General features: G+C 42.6%; 2 long non-coding RNA genes across 3 annotated transcripts in view; one reads left to right on the top strand and one right to left on the bottom strand.

Moving 5' to 3' along the window:
* LOC147651987 (uncharacterized) overlaps nt 1–1,690 on the bottom strand; it is a 102,791-nt gene extending 101,101 nt beyond the window's left edge. Inside the window, exon 1 of the long non-coding RNA XR_015290104.1 lies at nt 1,571–1,690. This is a non-coding gene — a long non-coding RNA (uncharacterized LOC147651987). The remainder of the gene's footprint in view (nt 1–1,570) is intronic.
* Nucleotides 1,021–14,279, top strand: part of LOC147651986 (uncharacterized) — a 35,455-nt gene continuing 22,196 nt past the window's right edge. Inside the window, exons 1-2 of one of the 2 annotated variants that reach the window (XR_015290109.1) lie at nt 1,026–1,768; nt 2,015–4,766. This is a non-coding gene — a long non-coding RNA (uncharacterized LOC147651986). Of the gene's footprint in view, nt 1,769–2,014; nt 4,767–14,279 lie in introns of those variants that run through there. The other variant, XR_015290108.1, reaches the window with a different exon arrangement.

Below are 14,279 nucleotides of genomic sequence, written 5' to 3'. Positions count from 1 at the left end.
AGGACAGATTGTTGACTCAACTCACACTTGCCAGACAAGTCTTAGCCAACTAACAGTGGAGAAGAAGAGGGGAGAAGAGGGGAGAGAACAATAAAAAAACAAACGAAAAAAACCCCCACAAAACCACACACACACAGAAAAACCAACCCAAACCCACAAACAAGATCCTTGTTATAAATCTGTATTGTGATATTGGCTTTCGCAGATGAATATTATATATTAAATACTTTTTAGCTATGCTAACAAGTCTTAAGTTTAAAAGAATTTCCTAGGTACAAGGCAAGGAAACCCCAGAGGGAAGGACACTGGGGCCCAAGCTGTTATCAGGAGAACAATAGAACCCAAACTGTTATCAGCGGAAGATATGAAGCCCAGCTGCCCTCAGGGGAAGGATGAGGGACCTGGACTCTTATCAACAAGTGACCATCTGCAGCAAAAAGGAAACCAAAACTCCAGAAATAATGCTGACCACCTAGAATAATGATGACCAGCAAAAATTATGCTGACCAGCAGAAAATAACATGATCCAAGAAGGTGGAACCAGGGAGGGGACATGCTTGAATATGCATTAACCCCTCACAGCAAGCATGGTATAAAAAGGGTGTTCCCAAGATACCAGGTGTGTTCCTGGCAACCCGCCAGGGCACCCGGCCGTTTTAACCCTTTGCTTTATTTCTTTTGTCTCCTAATTGTCTTTTGTTTATATTAAATTCTTTTTATAATTTATTAAGTGAATTTCGTTTTTAAGATCCTCAAGCAAAAACAAACAACCCCCAACCAAACCCTCATTTTGAAAAGGTTACAGTTGGGGATCTTCTTCTACACTCTCTTTTTCCCCCACAAGACTGTGAATAGAAATGTTAAGAGGAGCATTAAGAAGTTTCCCTTCAAGTTGTGATTGTCATAAGCAATGAGAAATCTTCAGTCTATGGTGATTTCTCTTAGTTTAAATGAAAGAAAATAAAGGGGAGCTCACTAGGATGCAGCACGAAACATTGATGTTTTACCAGCCCCTCAGGAAACAAAATGGCTGCAGCGGAAAACAAAATGGCCGCTGTACCACACGGCCCTAACGAGAGGCCTTTCCCAGAACATTGTCACGTAACACATTTCATCATCATATATGCCACAGAAAACCTAAGCTCTCTTTACATCCTTCTCTCTTAGAAACAACCTTTTGTCAACAGATTTCTCTTTTCTCTCTACCTGGAACTATTTGCTATCACTGCTCTTCAACGAGGACTCTGCATCGTCAGGGTTTTAACACTGAGACCTGATTTTACCAGAGATTTTCCCCAAGATTATGTCACAATGCTGGATCACTGGGGCCCAAAATCGGAGAAGTATTATTTACTCCCCCAAAAGATACAGAACAGATAGAAGAAGGATTGAAGAAAGAAAAAAATTACCTCAGATAAATCTTTTCTCGCCGCTGCTGGAAGGGTCTTCAGGCCACCCAGCTACAGCCCCTCTGACAGAAACCCCTCAGCTATAGCCAGCAACTACCATTACTTTGGCATTTCTTTTCCCTTGTTTTTTGCGGCGTTGAGTCCGAGCTGTTAAGAATTACCTGCGAATGTGTGTTTTCCAGCTGAGAACACAAGTCCTGCCCTCAGCCAAGGTGGCGCTGCCCCGGCCCGCGGGAGCCTTCCCCTCACAGCTCCGCAGGAGCGGCCCGGACCTGCGGCCTAACGAGTGGCACCTGCGGTACTGCACCAACGCACGGCTTCTTCCCCTCAAAACCTTCTTCTGCCTGCTAGAGCCAATGGTAAATTAAAAACCCCCACCTAATGCTACAGGGCTCTGAGATATGTATAAGGTTAGAAAACTTTGTTGTACTAATACAGTTTTTTATTTCTGTTATTGATGAAACTTAAAAATACTGGTGTAATACACATATATGTAAAGCTATACCATGATGTTAAAGCACAAAATACTTTGTGTTTATATAACCCAGAGACTGAAAAGATAGTCAGAGACATCCCCCCTGCATTATTAAAATTATCTTGTCCAGATGAAGACAGCAGTCCTCCAAGTCCCACAAGAGAAGGATTTATTGCATCCGAATCAGAGGATATAAAACCCAGTGGTGCCAAGAAGATTGATCTACTGGGAAGGGAGCAAGGTAAAAACTAAACAAAGGAACATCCAAAACTTAAGAGGAATGTTTGAATATGTATGAGAATTTATGGATATGTAGTAGGGTTCTGTTTTTAAGGGACAATCCTTTGTCAGTAAGGTGTGCTCTCTTGGCTGAATGCAGAGACACCCAGCCACATCTGTGTATTTTACTTTATTTTTATCTCCTAATTGTCTTTCTATTAAAATTTTAAATTCTATATAAACAAATATGTGAACCTAATTTTTCACAGACTGCCACTCTTCGAACAAATATCTAAGTGTCTTAAGGGTATCTAAAACTGTGGCAATATAAAATATGCAACATACCAAAGAAAGACTTGCTTCTAATTCATTTTAATTAAAACATTTATTCACTACACTCAGATGTTAAGGATTTACCTTATTGCACTGATTAATACAGATCTTCCTTGTTTTGTACATTGTAATGGAATGCATCCAGTGATCAATATAAAACAGGGACCAATCTTAACAATTTTCCAAATAATTTCAATAGTGCAGGTGTTGTTTTAATATAGCTATAATATATTTTAACGTTCATATAGATTTGCCCTATTTTATACAGAGATTGGAACTTGCATTTCCAATGAATGTGTGACACTCATGTGACCATTTAGAGCCTTCTTTGTATTTGCCATTCTTGGAATAAATGGAGCTCTATGAATTTGGAATCAACAAACCTGGTCCCCATGGCTATTAAAATGTTTCTGAGAGTTAATGTTAACAGAAGAGACCAAAGAACTTGTAATTAGGCCAATAGTCTCCTGTTTCTGAACTGCAGTAAATTACCTGGAATTGTCCTTCAAGTTAGCATGTTTCCTTCTATTTCAAATTATTGAGAGATAAAGCTAGAGAGCTTCTAGAGCACTATGATAAGGAGAAAGTAACAGTGAGACATGAACTGATACAGCAGACATGCACTAAAGAAAGGTAAGAGTGGTAAGAGTTGTCAGAACAAGGTGCATAAACTCTTCAGTCTCGTGTTCTCAGATATGGTATTTCCTTATCTGTCTTCTTCCATCTACAAAGTGAAACTCTGAACCACAGTTCCTTGGCTTTGTTTTGACATAAATTAAGTATGAAGCTTGCTATTTTTGAAATAGTTGAAGGAGACCCTAAGTTAAATTTGTGCTAAAGATGGCAGGCCACTTTGCATTTTCCTGCTCTTTGCCTCCTTTCTATTTTGGGGATGTAAAACCATGAACAGTTTGATGGATTTCAACAGTCCAAGGCTATAGTGTAGTTTTGACCTTGCTATTGCTAAAAAGGAAGGCAACATCTGCTTCATGTTTCCCCTGTGCAAGCTTTATAGCATCAGCACTGAAAACTGCAGAAGTTCTGTTATTAACTACTGTACTTTATTTACCCACTGGTTTCTGACACACTGGTGGGCCCACCTTCTGCTGGGCCAAAAAGAGTGGACTGAGGAAAAAAGAATTGCTGCAAAGTATTTTAAAAAATCAAATCAGCACCATTTATAAAACACACTCTGAATTATTTCAGCAATTGGCACACTGAGAAAATGGTAAACTTCCATTTCTTCAGTTTTACCCATGAGCTGAACAAAAGATGCCTGTTAAGTGCATCACAGGCAGCTAAGCAACACCTTGTCCCCTTCACTGAATGGAACAAGGAATAAAACAAGCCCATTATTGAGGAAGAAGTGGGATAAAAGTGTGTAAACCTGAATAGTACACTCTATAGGCATAACAAACATTTTCAAATTAACTACTCTGTGCACTCTGCCCCTGAGAAACAAGCTCAGAACTTCTGAAGCTCCTGGAAACTCTGCTGATGGTTCTTCCTGCCTGGACTATCACAGCACTCTGTGGTCTTTCCACCAGAGATGAAGATCTTTATGCCTGTTTACAAGATCAGCTCCAAACAGATAGTCCAGTCTAACTCCCTACCTGCCTTTGATCACACTTCCCTACAGTGTTATCGAGTCACCAAATATATTCTTGGTATTAAAGAAACAAAGCAGAACTTCTCAACACGGGGGAAGCCTATTCAAGGTACAAATTCCCTTCAGACTCTAGCACAGAAAGCCTGCCTTCCCCACTTACCTAGCAGCACAGCATTTCCATTTCTGTGTTGCCTCTTGCTTTCTGAAACTTGGCAATGTAAATCCGCAGTGTAACTCATCCTCTCTGTGTCAATGAACCCAGAAGACCAGGTGAGAATTTTGGGTTGAATTTGGGTCAAACAGGGGTTGCTGCTAACAAAACACGAACAGTTTTATCAGTGATACAGAAGAGATTTAAGCAACTGCAGTTCCCTGAATAAACATATGCAGTACCTCTGCCCAGGACATTACACGGCTTTATCAAACTCATGTATTTCATTAAAGCTGCTAAAATATTTTCTGCAGCTTGCATAGATCTCCTCCTGCACATCTTCTCCAGCCGTTTCACAGCTCAGTCTGCACACGGACTACTGTACACACAGGCTGTAAGAGCACGCCCTGGCTTTGGAGGGGTATTTTCCTGCCTTAAAAAATGTGAGAATTCTGCTATTAAAGACTTTTCCTGAGAAATTTAAATTCAAAATAAATACTGACAAGCAGAAAGCTGATAAAATTGCCATCTCATTATAAAAGCACAACTGAAATACAGTAAACATAAAAACCCACGATGAACAAAAATCTGCAATGTCCTTTATTCCCTGCCTCTTTCAAGCCTCCCAAGTATTTTTCATCCTTCCAAGATACATTATCAGATTTCAAACTGGGATAACAGCCCTCTGAAAGGGTTTCATTTGCTGAATAATAATTCTTCCAAACATATTCAGCTGAGTTCTCTCACCAGGTATCTACTAAACAAACAGGATGTTGAAAATACTCTTCTCTGGCAAGCGCTCTCATTTTCTTTCAAAAAAAGGCTCATGCCCTCTCTCAAACAATTTTTTTTAAGATAATTCTCAACATGTGGGATTAATCATGGCCCAAAGCTTGCTTCTGCCACATGATTAACTATTTCTACCTGACTCAAAGGATGCAGGCCAAAACATTCCAGCCTTGATGCTCTTCCCTCATACCCTGTACCTAAAGCTGAGCAGGATGGGAAAAGGAGAGGGACTGCATTATTCACACTTTATAAGCCAAAAGCCAAAAAGTAATATGAGGAGCAATTTTTATACAGTTTGGTGATCTATTTTGTTTAAGAACTGTCCCAGAATTAAATTTCTCTGCATTTATCATGTCCCAAGGATGCAATGATTTATGCAGTGCATCAGATGCTATCACAAGGTTTCTCACATCGTAAACACAGTTTATAATGCATCTCAAGCATGATATGCACCACTAACAATTTCACTTGATGAAAGCTATCTTTATGCCTTTTATCATTCAGGCACGCTAGTGAGTTCCCCCAAAAGATTACTGAGAAGTCTAATAGACTAAAAACCTATTTCAACAGTTCTTTTCAATGAAGCAGTGTGAAATTCTGTATCTAAATGATCCTTCCCTTAATAACTCAGGAATAATCACACCCTCTTGCACTTGTGCCAGGCCACTAGGGTATTTTAACAAATTAATGAATTTATAATTTCATGAGAAGCTGTACCAGGAGAGAAATTATCCTTTGGAAAAAACACATCTACCTTGTATGAAAGATGTTTGCACTGAAGGGCTTGGGCCCTCTTCTTCCAACACAGAAGTGTAAATGAGGGGATTAACAAAAATAATCAGTGCTGTTAGCAAGAAACACCACAAACCATTGCAATCAACTTCTCTTTGATTGTAAGGTCATTTTCTAACAGAGTTCAACATCAGTGGAAACATCCAGTTACTCAGAGGATTTTCTTCCAGTTATTGATTTGGATATGACTCTACACCTCTTAAGTTCCAGGGAACGAGAGGGTTTTACTCTACTACTTAATGGAAAATGCTTGATATCCCACCAGAATTCCTTTCCTCAAGAGGCAGGGAGACAGAAGCCTCCCACAGACATTGTGGACCTACAGGAGGGTGTGGAAAGCAGCTCCCCTGTAACAGGCATAGAACATGATCAATAGAACAGCATATCAGAAACTGCTCACCCTCCTTCATCAGGCCTCACAGCCACCAGGACAGGCTACAGCACTCCCTGAGCTCTTCTGCTCACATCTGGAGGCTACACGTGGATGGAAGGAGGCCTGCAGGGAATGCCTGTGGCACACCCGAGGTGCCTGCAGAGCATAGTGCATCCCTGCAGAGCTTCCCAAGCACAGCCCCTGCCTGGGCTGGAGGCTGCTCTGCCCGTGTGTCACAGCCTGTGTCCCCAGGCTGGGCACCTCTGCCCATGTGTCACAGCCTGTGTCCCAGGCTGGGCACCTCTGCCCGTGTGTCACACCCTGTGTCCCCAGGCTGGGCACCACTGCCCGTGTATCACACCCTGTGTCCCCAGGCTGGGCACCTCTGCCCGTGTGTCACAGCCTGCGTCCCCAGGCTGGGCACCTCTGCCCGTGTGTCACAGCCTGTGTCCCCAGGCTGGGCACCTCTGCCCGTGTGTCACAGCCTGTGTCCCCAGGCTGGGCACCTCTGCCCGTGTGTCACAGCCTGTGTCCCCAGGCTGGGCACCTCTGCCTGTGTGTCACAGCCTGTGTCCCCAGGCTGGGCACCTCTGCCCGTGTGTCACAGCCTGTGTCCCTGCCTGGGCACCTCTGCCCGTGTGTCACAGCCTGTGTCCCCAGGCTGGGCACCTCTGCCCGTGTGTCACAGCCTGTGTCCCCAGGCTGGGCACCTCTGCCCGTGTGTCACAGCCTGTGTCCCCAGGCTGGGCACCTCTGCCAGCTCAGTGTGTCTTTGCCCTGACCCAGCCAGGTCTCCTTTCCCTACCCCAGGCCGTGCCCAGGCTGCAGTGGAATCAGGAATTTATCACAGGCGGCTGTTTTCTGGGCACACCTTTCAGGCCCATGAAGTCACACACATTACTTTGCTCTCCTTCCCAGCCTGAGCACACTGAGCCTGGAAAACTCTTCAATAAGGAGCTGTACTTTCTAAGCTGTAGGAATTTCTGCCCTTCCACTAGTTCAGTGACTCCTCTCTTGCCTGAATGTATTAAGGAAGATTTAAGTGAAGATAAAAATGACAATAAATTACATTAAATTCTTAAACCTGGACTTTGTATTCTTAAACTATTTCTTTTTCTCTCTTCCATGATTTCCATCAACTTCTTATTTTGAATAACCAAATTATTTTGCTAAGAATGTTTAGCAATGCCCAGCAAGAGTTCCTTTGCCCTTGTCTAGGTTTCCATCAGACTATTTTCTTTGTCTTCACACTTCCTTTATTCTGTAACAGACCTTGCATTTCAAGTACTTCAGTACTCCTTTTGTGTTCTGCTTTAAAGATCAAACTACAAATTTGTTTTATCATAGAAAACGAGTTCTTGCTACAAACCCAATATTATGTTTCCTTTTCCCAGTTACATTTCTAATTCTTTACTTGTGTAATTTGCTCAAATCATTATCTTGTATTGACATAGTTGGCAAGCTGCACAATGCAAAAAACATTCTATTACTGCACAATATTCAATAAGCAAGCTTTGCTACATTGAATTTTACATAGTCTGCTTGAACAAGGTCAAACCTGCATTTGCAGTTATTTCCTACATCAGTTGGTGTGATTAAATTGAAAATACAAATCACTGAGTTGTTCAGTCTTGAAAAATAAATAGACACTAATAAGGCCATTTTCTGTTAATTTTCCTCCAGTATAGTGGGACTGCTTGCCCAGGAACAGAATTGAAAAATCCTGTAAAGATTTTTAGATGATGTAGAGGATTTTTCTCTGACTCACTAATATTTTATTTCTAGATTACAACAATCTAGAAAGACCTCATATCCACTGTGTTCTTTGTGCTCATCTCTTTGAAACTACCTGGTGAAAAAGGTCCTTGCCAGCCCCCTGCAGTCTGCCTCTTCTGGATGTGCCCATCAGAGGTCTCAAGAGTCTCAGGAGAGAGGAGAACTGCAACAGCCTCTCATTATCCCTAATCCACTTCTCAGGTATTGCATGTGGGATTACTGCCATTGCTATTGGAGATCTGAGAAGGGAAACTTTCCAGCTCAATCACTAATGCAATGTAAAATCAAATGAACATCATTATTCATACCTTTACCTGAAGAGACAGGACAAAAAGCCACAGCTATTGGATGCTAAGCTGTGATCTAGAACCCGGGAAATCCAAAGCAAGGATACACTGTATTTCCTCAGCTTCACAAGTCTCTGTTTGTTTGTAAATGTATTTCCTTTTGGGAAACTCTGTGAGGTTTCTGCTGAGCTTTTCACCAGCACAGTGTGATCCCTGCATGGCAGCACAGCCCTACACCTTTCTGCACCCTTGCCATGGGGACATTGTTTATTATTAGTGTGTCACTAATGAGGGCCCTCGACAGTGCTGGCCCCAGAACCTGGGGTGTACACTCCATCTGATCGTTCTCTGTGTGCTGCTTCCCAAAAGTGCCCCGAGTTTCAATGCTGAGAAATCAGTAGCAGGCCATGAAGAAAATGACAGCTCAGACCACTTCCCTGGATTTGACAGGAACTCTGTGGCATGGGCTGAGATGATACATACCCAGACTCCATTTCTCTGGAGCAGCTTTCGACTGCCTTAACCATGAAACTATGTTTTTTATCTTCCTGAAACTCTCACCCTGCAGATCCAGCTGCAGTCTGGGCAGGAGGTGTGATAACATCAGTCTTTCTTATCACATGACATTGATTCATCCCCGGTGCTTCACAGGACACACAAACCGAATGTAAAACATCATGAGAAATCATGCAACTTAAAAGAATTTTATCACAATGAAAACATTTCAGAGGGGTATTTGTATCTCATTAAACAACAAACTGCTGGGGAAGATAAGCTCCTTTCAGCTGCAGGAAGTAAGCCACGGAAGAAATGTGGCTACACACCTAGTGAAAGATTACTAAAAGCAGCCTTTCTTCTAAAGCAGAGCATTGTTTCACCTGGGGGTATTTAAACAGCCTACAAATCAGCTGTACAAGCTTTCTCCCAGCTCCAGTGATTAGATGGATTTTCTCAGATTATCTGTTACAAGTTGAGGTAAGGAATCTCCCGGAGTACTTCTCTTTCTCAAAGGCACTCCTAAAGCAGATTGAAGGATGACAGATCCACTTTATGGTAATGTTAAGATTCTTCCACCCTGCCTAGAGAGAGGTTTTAAAAAGCTTCCTCTGAAATGGTAACAAAACCCCATCTAGGAGACCTCCATTTCTCTTTTAAAAGGTAGCCTCTGTGTATTTTTCCTCATGGTGGAAGTGTTATCTTGGCATAAAAGCACTGTTAAGAGCCCAAGTCTTTGCACTAGAATATAGGAATTCTCCTTGCCTTTTCGCCTTCTTCCTTTGCTGCAGTGTTCACAGAAAAAGAGAATAAAACCTGACCAAATCCAATGTCAGTATTGTAAAAAAGCTTCTTTCTGAAATACTTTGATCTGTAATTACCCAGCAATTGATAATTTCCTTTATTTTGTTTTTGAAGTGTTTGCACTCTTTGGTCATCTAGTCTATGAGCTCCAGAATCGTTTACTGTGTCCTCTAAAAGGAAAACACAACTAAGTCTGTCCCAAATCATTCCCTTTCCAAGTACACAGCCCTGCTATAAAATACCTTCCAAGTACCTAAACTACCCTCAGCCAACAGGACTATTGACATTTTTGGTTACTTTGAGACAGTTGCATGATGACACGTGACACAATGAGATGATGAAGGTCACTGGAGGGGAAAACAGCATCTCCTAGGAAAGATGAGGTCCAGAAAGGATTTATTACCCAGGTGTTCCTGCAAGAAAGCCCAGCACACTCAGTAATGAGTTAAGCACTGATTTGTCTCGTGCTTGAGCTACTCCTTTCAAATGAAGCAAGGCAGGAACACCTGTTGGATTAAGGTATGAAAAGAGGTGCAGGTATTTTTCAACTGTCTGAAACTGGCAACTTCCCCTGTAACTAATGTACAGACACCTGGAGACCTGCGAGTCACAGAGCCACAAACATCCTGAGCTCTACTGCCATCTAAACATAAAAAACAACAAATTATCTCAGCAAATTCCTCAGGATTAATTTTGTCCATCTCTGGAGATTACTCTGCACAGAACAAGACAGAAATGCAGCTCCTTCCAAAGCAAGGAAGTGAGAAGAGAACATGTTCATGTCGCTGAGCAATGTAAATGATGATGCCCTGGAATTAAACCCGGGCTGAACTTCCCCAGTCTAAATTGATTCTTGTATGATCTGACATTCCATTGCTTTTGAGAAGCCAAATATAATATATTTATGAAACAGACAGATGTCTTCAATATTACAGTGCTGTCAGCAATCCTGCCTGATGTTTAATATTTCATACCATAACAGGGAGTATTTTCAGGGAGCAACTGTGTGCTGAGAAACCTCAGAGCAGAAATGTGGGGCCACTGATGTCAATGAGCGCTCCTGCTGGGCTCTAAAGGAACACTGGAGTGGCCACTTGGTGTAATGCTGGCTGCAGAGTGCAAACTGCATTAAACAGAATTGGAGACACATTGACTTTTGATGGAGCTGGATCAAATCTCATTGCAAGAGCACTGAATCTTTTCTCTTGCAAATGGAAAAATCCTTCCCAGTTCAGGCCAAAGGGAGTCTGGCACCTACTTTGAAGGGATGAGGCTGTCAGCATTAATAGGTGTCAGGTCAACCACACTTCTCTTTATGCAGCATTGCTAAATAAAAGTTTGAACATCTGTGTTTCATTTCACATTCCCCATAGATTAGCTGTTAATACATCGAAAAGGATTAGGCTGTGAATCAATAGTTAGATCTCAACCACCCTAATGCTTTTCCCTCAAAACAGACCCAAAAACCCAAATCAACACCCGCTCAACCAAGTGAAGCAGAAATCAATGATTGTGTTTACCTGTGATGAGCTCTAAGGCAGATTCCTCCTCTCACAGCCTATGGATTCCCACAAAGCACAGGAATTAAGCTCTTGCTTTTCCTGTTGATCAAACATCAACAATTAGAACTTTTTTTGCTCAACTTACACCATCACAATATTAAGCTACAGAATGAAAAGGGAGAAACGTGCTGAGCTGCAGATTTTCCTGACATAAACTGGTGTTGATCCAGTTATTGAAGTTTAATGTAGTTCTAGGCTAAAGTAAAGATATTGCAAGAAGAACTTCCTTTTGTGTAAATAAATCCTGACACAGCTGTAAATCTGATAGACAGACCTGCCAAATGAGTTTTCCAATACCTTTAGAGGAGAAAGTTCAAAGATTCCTTATGAGCTTCTATCAGGTTAGGAATGCAGCTGGTGAAATGAGGGAAGGCATTGAAGTAATTGTAATTCCTATCCTGGAATTCAGGAAAATTGGTAAGCATACCTTCAGCCTTCAAAGACAGTAGAAACATCATTTCATCAGCTCTGTATCGCAAATTAAGTTTCGTTCAGAGAATTTCCTTCAATGTTATGGCAACATGAAAGCTGTTTTGGTACAGTTCCTTTTGGCACAAAGCATTAATTATGCATTTATGCTGGCCAGCCATTCATTGTTTGATTTGTTCCTATGGACACACAACATAACTTCCATAATTTAAATATCCCATCTGAGACCAATTCTAATTTTGGAAACTTGTCACCATTAATATCCATTTTCTGTTCATGAGACAGTATTTATCAAATTTCTATGGTTATTAATGCCCTACATTATGTTGAACTACATATACTATATACTGAATATATTTTATATGTACATATACCCACACACACACTATACTATGCTCTTTTTTTTCCTCTTCCCTACAAAAATATCACTTACAGATCAGTTTATTTTCACATCTATATTTCTTTACTACTCTGTTAAATCCTTGAAAGCTGCAGGCTTGTTAATAGGTGCTACATGGATATTCATAGCAACTGATATCAAAGCCACCAGGTCAAATGAATGCTTACTTAAGATAGCACTGTTTGTCACCAAGATAAAATGCCTTGTTAACGTTATGCATAAAATCAATTGATTTTAATTTTCTGGCATCTGTTTCAGCTCTCCTCACTTATTAGTGACTAGCATTCCCAGCTCTAAGGGAAAATTACTGAAACAACATGTGCTTCATCTCCAGCTAGAGCTAAGCAGCTGGTAAAATTTTCAGGGATGCAATGGTTGCTAAAAGATTTGAGAGTTACACAAATTCAGGTACAGCACTGGAAATCCCTGTGCCACATGAATGGTAGCTTTTGCAGGATCCCAGGAGCTCCACATACACAGGACAAAGTTCCAGCCCCAAACAACCCCCAAATCCTCTGTCACATCCACAAACACACCACAGATGGCCAGTTTAACTTTCTGGAACTGCAGCACTGTGGTGGCAGAGCCTCCACAGAGCACATGGCTCAACCTACACAAATGTGGCCCCTGCAATGGCCAGGCTTCCTCTGGGCAGCTCTGCTGGAGTCTCTGGGAGGCACAGCCAGAGCTCCTGCTCTGGAACAGCCCGAGGCAGAACAAGGGTGACACAGAGGTGAGCATGAGCTCCTGAAATGGAAATCACCTGAGCTTTACAGGAATGCTATTTCAGGGAGTGACAGGCAGCAGGAGACTGACTCTGCTGGTCAGTGCAAAGCAGAGGTCAGAGCGAGGAGGACATTTTCAGGCACTCACATGCACACAGACCAGCAGCTCTGGAGGAGATGACTAAAAACTCCTGCAGCAAATTCCTGTGAGTCTCCAAACTGAGGAACACATTCAGATTCCACGGGGAGAGCAGTGGAAGGACCACCTCAGATGCTGCACTTAAAGAAGAACATATCTTTTAATTAGAGAAAAGACTCTTGTGGAAGGAACAGTGAATAAATATGGCAAAGATTGGAACCAAAAGCCAGAGATGTGATGCAAACCTGGAAAACTACAACCTAGCTTGGAAGGGGTATCAGGCACGGTGAAGCTGCAGTGGAAAGGGCAGATGCCTTTGCTAGGTATTGAGGAAAATGAGGATGGAAATTCATGGTGTGTCGGCAGGGCCCAGCTAATGGTGAGCACATTAATAAAGGCATGGCTGAGGCAGTGAATATCTATAAACATCCTCAGGAAATAAGGAAGTTGATGCCTAAAAGTGATAATATCCCACAAGATGTTACAAGGGTTTCAGAAATATCTTGCCCGTGCCAAAACTTTGCTTTTCTTGGGAAGATTTAGAAAGTAGCAGAAGAACGTTTCTATTCTGCTTTTTGAAGAGAGAGAGATGCTGTAATAAATCCTGTGCCTGAGCCTAACCACAGACAAGTGTGAGGCTGACAGGAAGGTTCTGTGATGGCTGCTGGTGACTGAGGACAGGCCTGATTTCAGGGAACAATCGGGCTGGGGTGCGCTCTGGGCTTTCCATACGACTAGCTGTGCCAAGGAGCGATTGCAAAGAGGTGCAATGGCAGGCAGTGGGGTATGGACGCTAGCTTTGGAGCAGGCTGCAGGGAGCTGCAGAAACTGCAGGCCCATGGCCTCTCAGTCCTGCCTGAAAAGCTAGCCTGGGAATTCAAAGGAGGATTTCAAAACAATCCTCAGAGACAGAAAACAACTGCCAGGGGCTGTTTATCTGTCCTCTTGTTCTCCTTGCAGGAGAGAGTCAGGGGGGTTGTGTGCCCCTGACCAATGATGGTGATGTAGCACTTTGCTAACCAATAAGAATTTCTTTTCTGTACTTTCCACGTATCTGTCTATAAGACAGGGCTGAAGCAATAAACTAGGGAATTCTCGTGTTGTGACCCCCTTGAGGGTCCGTGTCATTCTTTATCGCCGTTCCCAATCGGAACGACATCTGGTGACCCCGACGTGATGTTGAACCGACCCCCGAGGTCCGGTAACCCGACGTAAAGTGCAGCTGACCCCCGAGGTCAGAAAGCAACTGACGTGACTTCTGCTAATCCCCTGAGGGTAAGCAGCGAGCGGGAAAAAGCCAGCCCTTCCCCCTGGAGGGGTAAGTGGAATTCTCCCAGGCTTTCCTAGAGGAAGCTGGTTCTGGAAACCAACGGGATAGTGGAACCTGCCTGTGAGTGGGTTTGGAATGGCCTATCTTGGTGAAGCAGAGCTCAAAATCCCGGGTCTGAGCCGATAGCGTGTGCATAATTGCATTCACGGAGCCGCCAAGATCAAGTCCTCATAATGGAGAAC

The sequence above is a fragment of the Cyanistes caeruleus genome, chromosome 8 (assembly GCF_971803275.1).
Source record: "Cyanistes caeruleus chromosome 8, bCyaCae1.hap1.1, whole genome shotgun sequence".
Lineage (NCBI taxonomy): Eukaryota > Metazoa > Chordata > Aves > Passeriformes > Paridae > Cyanistes > Cyanistes caeruleus.
This window is presented reverse-complemented; position numbering and strand designations above follow the sequence as displayed.